The 9,961-nt window shown below is 35.6% G+C and overlaps 1 pseudogene; it reads left to right on the forward strand.

Annotated features, from left to right (window-relative positions):
• The first annotated feature begins 7,117 nt into the window (after positions 1-7,117).
• Positions 7,118-9,493, forward strand: LOC121392175 (annotated as a pseudogene).
• Positions 9,494-9,961: the final 468 nt, after the last annotated feature.

The raw sequence follows: 9,961 nt of genomic DNA on the forward strand, positions 1-9,961 counted from the left end.
CAGTACACGATCCACCACCTCACCAGGAGTTGGTAAGTTTCAGAACAACAGATTTGCAGTATGAATTCTTTATCCCTCCACTTTAACAGTATGCTCTGTTTATTTAGTATCTAGTGGTCCTAGTATTCCACAGAGTCATCCACCACAGCCTTTCTCTCCACCCACATTTGTACGACTGTAGTTCGCTCAGCACCTTCAATAGGACTATTGATTATCAAGGAGATGAAGATGATCTTGACACAGAATGGAAGGTCCTCATACAGAGTGGTTGGTAGAAAGCTAACTATAAATGATATTATAATGTCTCTCTCTCTCTCTCTCTCTCCTCTCTCTCTCTCCTCTCTCTCCTCATCTCCGCTCCTCTCTTTCTCTCCTCTCTCTCTCTCTCTCTCTCCTCTCTCTCTCTCCATCCTCTCTCTCACACCATCTCTCTCTTCTCTCTCTTCTCTCTCTACACTGGAGTCTGTGGTAACCTTGGTGAATATGCAGAATACAAAAAGTAAAGTCCAAACACCACAGAATACACAAGTAGAAGAGGAGACTGAATCTGTAAAGGAAAACACACCAGAGAGAAGTCCATCACCTGATATTCATGGTATTTAAATACTCAATAGTAAATTTTTATTTATATTGTAGATGAACCTTTGTTCTTGCCATTGGATAATATTCATTTACCTCCAGAGCCACTAGGAACATGTTCTCAAGCCCTTCAGGTAAATATAGCTCATCAATATGTTATATATTTCTATTCTTTTTTATACTTTAATAATACATTATATTACTACCTTGTTTTAATCATTTTATTAGGATAAGATTATTGATCTACTGAAAAACAAAGAACGACTCGGTATTACTCCTTATGATGTCATCAAAAATAGCCAAGAGTTTTAGAAATCCAAGGTAAGTATAAATATTGGCTCCTTTGCTCTCTGCTCATAGCAAAGGGACGTATATCGAGACCAGGGTTTCATTTAGAAAAATGGACAAGGGGGGGGCCAAAAATACTTAGAGAAAATTTAGGGGGGTGAATGGACTGCGTGCGACAGCGTTCCCTCTAGGGAAGTTGGAGGCATGTGCCCCAGAAAATTTTTGAATTTTAGACCCTATGAGATTGCTTCTGGCACATTTTCAGACCATTTGTGGTTTTCAAATGACATAGAATAGAAAGAGTAGAAGAATAGCTGTTTAGGTTAAACTGTACATTCTTCTTGTGTTTAGCACTAAGGTTATCTTATGGCTGTATATCCTTGTGTTGAGTTTCAGTTCTGTATTCATTACATCCAACTACCCCTTGAAAAAAAGGCTAACCTAATGTCCAAGGGGGGGCAAGACTCTGGCAAGGGGGGCCAATGCCCCCTCCCGCCCCCCCCTAAATGAAACCCTGGAGACTAAACTATAATCCTCTTTATTTATATAACTGTTTCATTATTTATTATAGTATTTATGATAAGTTAGTACAGCTTTGTGATATTGATGAGTTTGGAACCAATTACCATCAGGTTTGATGCTACCAAATTTAAGACTGATATACATGTTATAATTTTGTTATATTAGAATTTTTTTGATCCCAATGAATGGACTAATGAAGATTATTATGAGAAATTAGCTGATGCTCAAAAGAAGGCACATGAAATGAAACAGCGAGCTCGAGCGGAAAGGAGTAAGGTGACATACTCAATTTTTAGACAAGAAATGTTACTCTCTCTTTCAGATTGAGTTCAAAACAGGCACAAAGGTACCAGGAACAGTAACAGCAACGAAACACTATCTCTTTCTACACAAGTTGGTTCAAGTGGGGGAGTGGTCTCTTGCCAACACCTGTAGTGCCTGCCATATCACAAGGTAAATTGTACTATTGTCATATATGGCTATGAGATGTGTTTAGATGCTCAAAAGAAGCGTCAAAGTAAATGGGATTTTACCATCGGGACAGCCAGTGGGACGATCTATCGTGGGTCCAGCCCTAAGGAGAACAATACTGGAGCTGTTGGTGCCCAGGCTCTAGTGAACGCAAGATTAATAGACAAAAGTTTAATGAATTTATTCAAATCATGATAAATTAATCACGCAGTATTTATGTATTGTTTATCAACTCTTGCAAGGCAGTTTCATTCGGCTCCCATGTGTAAATTCATAGAGGTTAGTTTACGTGAATAAACGGAGTTCCGCTTGAAAACCCACCCTCTAGCTTCAACTGTAGTGTAAAAGATGTTTAAGCCTCCTGACTATGTTGAGACGTATATACCTTTGGAAATCCCTGTTCCATTAAAAAATCAAGTAAATAATTACTATAGTTATGTAATAATTTTAACAGGCAATGTTTTTATATCAATACAGTTTAGTCAGTCATTGTTTACATCACTATAGTTTTAGTAATTAGTCTAGTAGCAAGTCCATACAAGACAATACTTAACCCCTAACTAAATCCCTATGGATTTACGTTTATGTTTAAAAGTTCTGAAATAGCAACTTACTATTAATAATACAAGGTGGTTAGGTGTCTTCCCTTTTCAGGCCATGTTAACCATTATTGGGCATTTTCCCACATGTTCAATTCACATGCTAGCCTCGCTACCACTCACACTACGGCGAGAACTTGCTTAATTTAACTCCAGTTAGATCTTCATCGACTTGAAGTGTCTTATGCGGGGAAGGAATTGATTTCGACCCAATTTGGAAGATGTTTTCTTTAGAGTAGTCAACCCAGTTAATTCGAGAACTTGGCGAAGCTGGTGAGTGGTAGTGAGATGTCGAACTTTCTTGGAAAGAAAAGTTTTGAGCTGGGTATTGAACTATCATTTCATCATTACAGGGTTCCCAAATTTCCCGGTGACTTGGACCGCCCAATTAGTGCATATGACCTACTCAATGTTCATATTTGGTTTAGTTGATTATACCATTAATGAATGAAGGCACTTTTCTCATGATACTGAACTTTTGGTATAATTAAGCATAATTTTCATTTTACACCAGAAGCTCATCACTTTTATGTGTCAATAGAGCTAAACATCATGAATTTGGACACATTACGATGTACCAAGAATGATGTATTACTTTGATTAAGAGATTTAACTTTCATCCTCAAAACACTTCATATCAATTCTGCTTACGTTCGGAAGCACTATCAGAACCCTCCTTGTCATTACTATATGCAGAGTATTCATTTTTGGCAGGATGGTCACAGTTGGTACACCGATGTATCTCTGGACCTTCCACCAGATATAGTTCAATTCTTTTTTTAAAAAAACCTCAAAGTTTTAAGAGCTACTCATGAACGTTTGAGATTTCATGAAGACATGCGAACAAGAGGCTTGGAATTTTTCTATGAAGTTTTTTTGGAAGATGTTTGGCCTCAAATTGAAATTCTTCAAATTGTACCATTACATGAAGGAGCGCGTGTCTTGTCTAAACCTCTTCTACCTATATTAGACAAATGCACTTCTCTTCGTGAAATATAATGCCGATACCCATAGTAAGACCGAAACCTGGACTTGCCAAGTTCTCATTAGATTTGCCTGAACTAAATGTCCGGAATTCATTGCCAAAGTTATGTAAAGAAAAGAGATCATGTTGGTTGAAAAAATTAAACCTTATAATTCATATAACCAACCATCAGTTTGGACACGTATGAAACAATCCATGCCAAAACGTAGAAATACAATGCCAACGACTCCATCATTTTCCTCCAACTCACTATCATAAGTTAACACTGAGTCTCAAACTGATGAAAATATCCTGTGTTGCGCTATCATTCTTCGACCAGCAATTCAAGTTGACGATCTCCAGCTTATCTTTTCCCTTCTCTTCAGAACAATATTCCATGTCATAGGAGAAGTCCTTTCTAATCCTTTTTTCACTTTTATAGGGTGTCACTATTCTTCGGTGTAGCCTTGACTTGTTAGAATCAGGTGGTCAAGAAAAAATAAGTAAAGCTTTAGGAAATCAACTCAAGCGGTTAAGAAATATTAAGATTTGGAGTGAAGTTCTCAAAATTATCTAGCAGCCAACAGATAGAATTATACTCTGCTATTATTAAAACACATAAATATTGAGAAAAATGAATTTCTTTTTGTAGTTCAACAGCAATTTACTTATTGTTCGGGTAATCCAATTCAAAACTTATTCAAAGCGTGGGAGAACTCAGCAAAGCTCCAATTTGAGCACCTTCATTCGATATGTACTATCGTAATGCATCACTATCTGCATATGATTTTGAGATGCTGGGAAAAATGTCAAAGAGTCATAATTGTTACAAGCACACTTCGCAATAAATGAATTATACATGAATATTGTAAGGAGATAATTATTTTTGACAGAATATAATTTTTTAACCTTTTGAGTCTAAAGTTGAGAGACCATATAGTTCTTATAATTACAGTTCATTAATTTATTGTTATTTAATATCATAAAAGTTTTTGTATGATATTAATTTAAACTCATACATTTAATTAGAACCATATCATCAAATAGAAATGTGTGTGTGTGTACATTGTATCTTCAATTCAATGAAGTGTCTAATACCTAATAATATTATAATACATAGTTTATTTCTCACTAAATTATGAGATCATTAAAATCACTATCTATATATATATATATATGTAGTGTCTAAAAAAGATAACTATGTTGTATGAGATTTGTTATTCTCCTTGTTTCATTACAACACTATAACTAAATGGAGTCAAACTAAATATAATAGACCACTGAGGATGAGGACTGGGGTTGAGCTTGAACTAAGAATGCAGCCTATAGATGAGAAACTGCATGATCAAGACTGTTTTGATTATTTTATTACTTACCTCAACCCACGGATACCCAACATTTGACTCCTAATGACTCAAAATAGGATTCAGGATTGGTTAATTTGAGATAACATATGTTGAAGAAAATAATCTTTTAGGAGAAATGTACAGTAGTACTTTCTCCACTTGAATCAATTTGACTGTATGAAAAGAAAGAAATTGAATCTGAAAGGATTTAAACACCTCTCCCAACAATAACAATTATACTGGCTGTCATACATACGTACCCTGATTCAAGCATCTGTCCATCAATGGTTTGTAGTAGTACCGAAGTCCAACTGGAGACCTACCATAAAAACTGTCCAAAACTTGTACGCATATAACCACCTATAAAACAATAGAGTTAAAAACAGTTATTAAATATTTAATACCATACAATGGTTTATTGTCTCTGTACATGCATTTCTTACCTGGTCATCTCTTGTTTTTTGTTGTGTGACTTGTGTCTCCTGTACAATCTGCTGGTAGTATGTTAGCTTGAAGTTGAACATAAATCAATTCAATTTTTTCAGTTGTTAACAACTTAGTGTTCTCAAGTTGTCCAAGGACTTCTGTGCGGATTTGTCCATCACAATTTGAGCACAATCACCTTGTAACACACCACCTTCAATGTCTTTCTTAAGAGAAATGACATATTCTTCTAACTTGTTTCTTGAATCCATGTACTGTATTCTCTTTCTAGCTACCTCTTCAATGTCTCTGTTTCTATCTTTCATGAAACCTAATTCTTCTATAGTATACTGTTTGGTGCATATGTCATGGAAATTGGCAACCAATGCAGATGACAAGGTTTCTTCTGCTTTTACTGTGAGAAGTATGACTGATCTAATCTTAATGTAATCTTCAAATTTTGAACTGAAGTGTTTTCAATGGTGGCTTCTCCAATCAAAAGTGTTTCCTCTGATGTCAGAGTTTTCACCTTCATATATCATAATGTTAATGGGTTGAAGAACATCAGGTAGACCCCGATCAAAACATGTTCCATTTTCTACTGAAAGAACATCATTCTTGTTAATTATTGGCACTATTTTTCTTGATCAGTTTCAATCCCTATTGAATGGTGGTGTAACTTCTAGTAGAAGAGGAATAGACCTTCCCTTGTTGGCTTCCGTTTGCCAAATGTTTTCCGCTTTCATAGCAGCACCTATAGCAACAGCCTCATCCAGATTTAAAGACTGTGGGGCAAGCAATGATATGTTTTGTGAAGCAGCTCTTGTATTCTAGGTACTCGAACAGGACCCACCCACAATTACAACATCTCTTGTTCCATTTAGATTAGCACAATGAAGTGCTTCATTGACAGTATCTATGGCTGATAAAAATAAATCTATTGCCAACTTCTCAAACCAATTCACGAGTCACAGGACAATGGCTGTTGCAGTGAACCTGTGTTGATAACAGACTCCACTGAAAAGTATGCAAACAGAATTGTTGAAAGCATCTTTTTCATTTTTTTCACATTCTTTCTTAGAACTGAAAGGGTTTTTTATCACATGGTAATACAAGACCTTTCCTTTGAAGGCATTTCTAATGTAGTCAACTAGTACATCAGTTAAGGCTTCACCACCACATCCTCTGCTGCCTACTGCAGAATGGACTTGATACCTATCGCCTTTCACTGTTACTACTGAGGCTTCAACATTGTAACTACCCATACTGAAGACCACAAAAAAGAGTCATCTCTTTCAACAATGTGATGTTGTATTCCAAATGCTAGAGCAGCCAGAGCAGATGAGGATGAGAATCTGGCGTCAAGATCTACTATTTTCAGCAGCAGTTTCAGAGCTTGAATTTGAAGCAAATTAAAACTATGTGGACAAGATATAACTGCTTTGTTGACTTTGTGACCAAGAAATGCTTCAGCCATTGTTAATTCTAGAGAGAAGAATCGCTAAGATTCTTCAGGGAAGAAACTACATGACTGGTCTTGTATAAAACATTGATTTTAATACGACCATTAACTCCACTCTCAACTACTTCATATGGAAGTTTTGAATAAGATCAAGCATATCTCTTCTCCTCTTCCTAGCAACTGCAAACATTGTACACCAGTATTGGAGGGATCAACACATCGACTCTATGTCTAGCAGACTGACCAACAATACACCTTTGATGTAAACGAGACCCAGCCAGGAAAAATACGATTCCAGTTCATCAGGTATGATTTCTATTTTACCACAATGCTTAGCAGCAACACAAATAGTTGTCAGAAACCTAAATCAATCCTATAACTCCTGACATGTTAGTTTCGCTGTAACACCTATCAATTTTAAAATGACTAATGAAAGGGGTTTACTCTCAGCCATCTGGTCACAATGGAGACTGAATTGTCTCAGTTGAGGAAGAGAGTCCACCAATTAGAAATGGAGTTAGAGACTCTAAAAAAGAACACCTCTGGCAGACAGAAGATTGACAAAATGAGTTCTGAAGTTGTGGAATAGTAATACCTTACAGGTAATATAAATGACATTCAGTATTGTTAATTTTTAGAAGAGAATATTTTTATTGTTTAGTATTAATTCTTTATTCGGTTTTATTATTCTAGTCGCTTGATGGCTCTCAAACGTATGGGTATTGCGGAAATTATGAGGTTAGTAAATATCTCGGAAGATATGCAACTCTCTCTCTCTTTTTTTCTCAGAACATTAGGACCATTTCACTGTCATAGTAGTGGGTGTTGGTGGTGTAGGCAGTGTTACTGCAGAAATGTTAACCAGATGTGGTATAGGAAAGGTGCATTTGTCATTAATAACTAGCGTTCACTGTTTGAGGCTCAAATGTCTGTGTGTAGTTGATTTTATTTGATTATGACAAGTAGAGTTAGCAAATATGAACAGATTATTCTTCAGACCTGATCAATCAGGAATGAGCAAAGTAGAGCAGCAAAATTCACACTCAGGTACTAATGAAATTATTTGATAAAGGTTGTAATTCTTTATCCAGTGATATTAATCCTGATGTAGAAATCGAAGTACACAATTATGATATCACAATGTTTGATAACTTCTCTCACTTTAAGAATCGAATCAGGTACAGACAATATTTTGATGATCTATTAAAGAGTTATTTATTGTTAGTAAAGGTCATTTATCTGAAGAGAAATCGGTGATATTGTGTTGAGTTTGTGTGGATAACTTTGAAGTCCCGCATGGCAATCAATCAAGCATGCAATGAGCTAGGCAGGTACTAATGACATTTTGTATATAGAGTTACCTGTACTCCTTATAAGGTATGGATGGAGAGTGGGGTAAGTGAGAAACGCTGTCTCTGGACATATTCAACTTGTAAAGCCTGGACAAACAGCATGTTTTGCAGTATGCTTATTTGTTTAAGTGTTCAGTTATCTGTTTTTTTGTACATTGCTGTATGTAAATTTGTTTACTATCTCTTCCTGTCTGTATGTTTGTTAGTTTTTGTCTATCAGTCATTTATCTTTCTCTGTTATATGTCTGTCTCTCTCTAACCAGTGTGCTCCACCTTTAGTAGTAGCATCTGGTATTGATGAAAAGACTTGAAAAGAGAAGGAGTTGTGCTGCTTTCTCTGCCAACTACTATGGAGTAATAGCAGGTCTACTTGTTCAGAATACCTCAAGTGAGATAACTTGGACTACAAAGTGTAAAAAAAGTGTATTTATTTGTTCTAGATATGCTACTTGGATTTTGTACTGTTAGCAGTATGTTGGTTACAATGCCACTTAATGACTTTTTTTTTTTTTTTGCCTCTTGAACATGAAGCCCAAAACCCACAGTGTGATAACACGCATTGCCGACTGAGACAGAAAAGAATATCAAGTCAGTAAAAGTGGAAACATACATAGATTACACTGGTCATTATAGGAGCTAGTGTTATCTCAACCACCACCAACTGAAGTTAATGAAACAAAGGAAGATGAAATATTACATGAGACAAAATGACTGGGGTATGTCATAGACAAGTCAATTAGTAATATCTTGGACTTGAGACAATAGGTTACATTCTTAACATTATAAAGTTGTAAATAGGTCCATTGCAAGCTCTTATATTTACATTACATCTATATGTCTCATCCCTATAGGTATTTGTGTGTAGTCAATGATTCAGGAGTAGGTGGAGAGACAACCACTCACGAATTAAGAGTAGCTGAAGGGTATCCAGTATGCCTATGTACTACAGCTGAACCCACAACTGATGAAGTTCAGGTAATAATATTATACAGTACTTAAGAAACATTATAATGTCCACAATATGTATTGGTACTGGCCAGCTGTAGTATGATCTATTGTGATTGTTTATTTAGTAATGTCTCTCTGTTTTCTAGGAGAAGCAGAAAGAGGGATGATTATATTCTCTGAAAAACTACAATCAATGTTGAAGAATCTCTAAATATTCATAATGTTAATTAAAATCAAAGTCAAGTTTTAGGCCTCTCCCATTAATTATAGCAACCTCTAGGACCAACTCCATATAGGAGTGATTATAATATATACCATTATTCCAGTCTCTTTAGTTTATTTTTTAAAAGCGTATATGTTTTCTGTAAGACTCTATTGTCATGTCTAAATGGAGGGAAGGAGCTGAAGGTTTCATATGCCCATATTGTCTCGTCAGTTTCAATTTTCTAACAAACTTCAAGCTCACTTTATCGACTTTTCATTCTGATGAAGGTGGAGATGCGGCTGTTGTATTAGAACCAGACTTCGGTATTGAGCAGGTAAGACAGTAATACAAATCTATAGATATGGTAAGAGTGTCCAATCACTTAAATTGACTTCACGTCTCTTCTCAGTCAACCACTGAATAGAGATGGAATGTTGTCTGTCTTTATTGAAAGTGTTACTTTTTATTACACTAAGATCGTGTTATATAGTTTCATGAAAGGGTCAGTAGTAGTTAGGGTCTGTAATATAATATTAATTTCCTTTTGAATTTTAACCAAGTATTGTTACTTGCTATGATTTGATTGAATGGGTTATGAGTGTCTTGTAATATCCTATTGCGAGACATCAATAGAACAGGTGTTATGTTTCCTCTGAATATGTGTTTTGATGATAATTCTTTGAACCCTTTTGCCTGTTCTGTTTATGATTTTTGTCCATTTTCACTTGTAAAATATTGAGAAGTTATGAAAACGTCTTTATTTGTTATATTTAATTTAGTATTATTAAAATGATCGTATAAC

The sequence above is a fragment of the Gigantopelta aegis genome, unplaced genomic scaffold (genome assembly GCF_016097555.1).
Source record: "Gigantopelta aegis isolate Gae_Host unplaced genomic scaffold, Gae_host_genome ctg3455_pilon_pilon:::debris, whole genome shotgun sequence".
In the NCBI taxonomy this organism is placed as follows: Eukaryota; Metazoa; Mollusca; class Gastropoda; order Neomphalida; family Peltospiridae; genus Gigantopelta; species Gigantopelta aegis.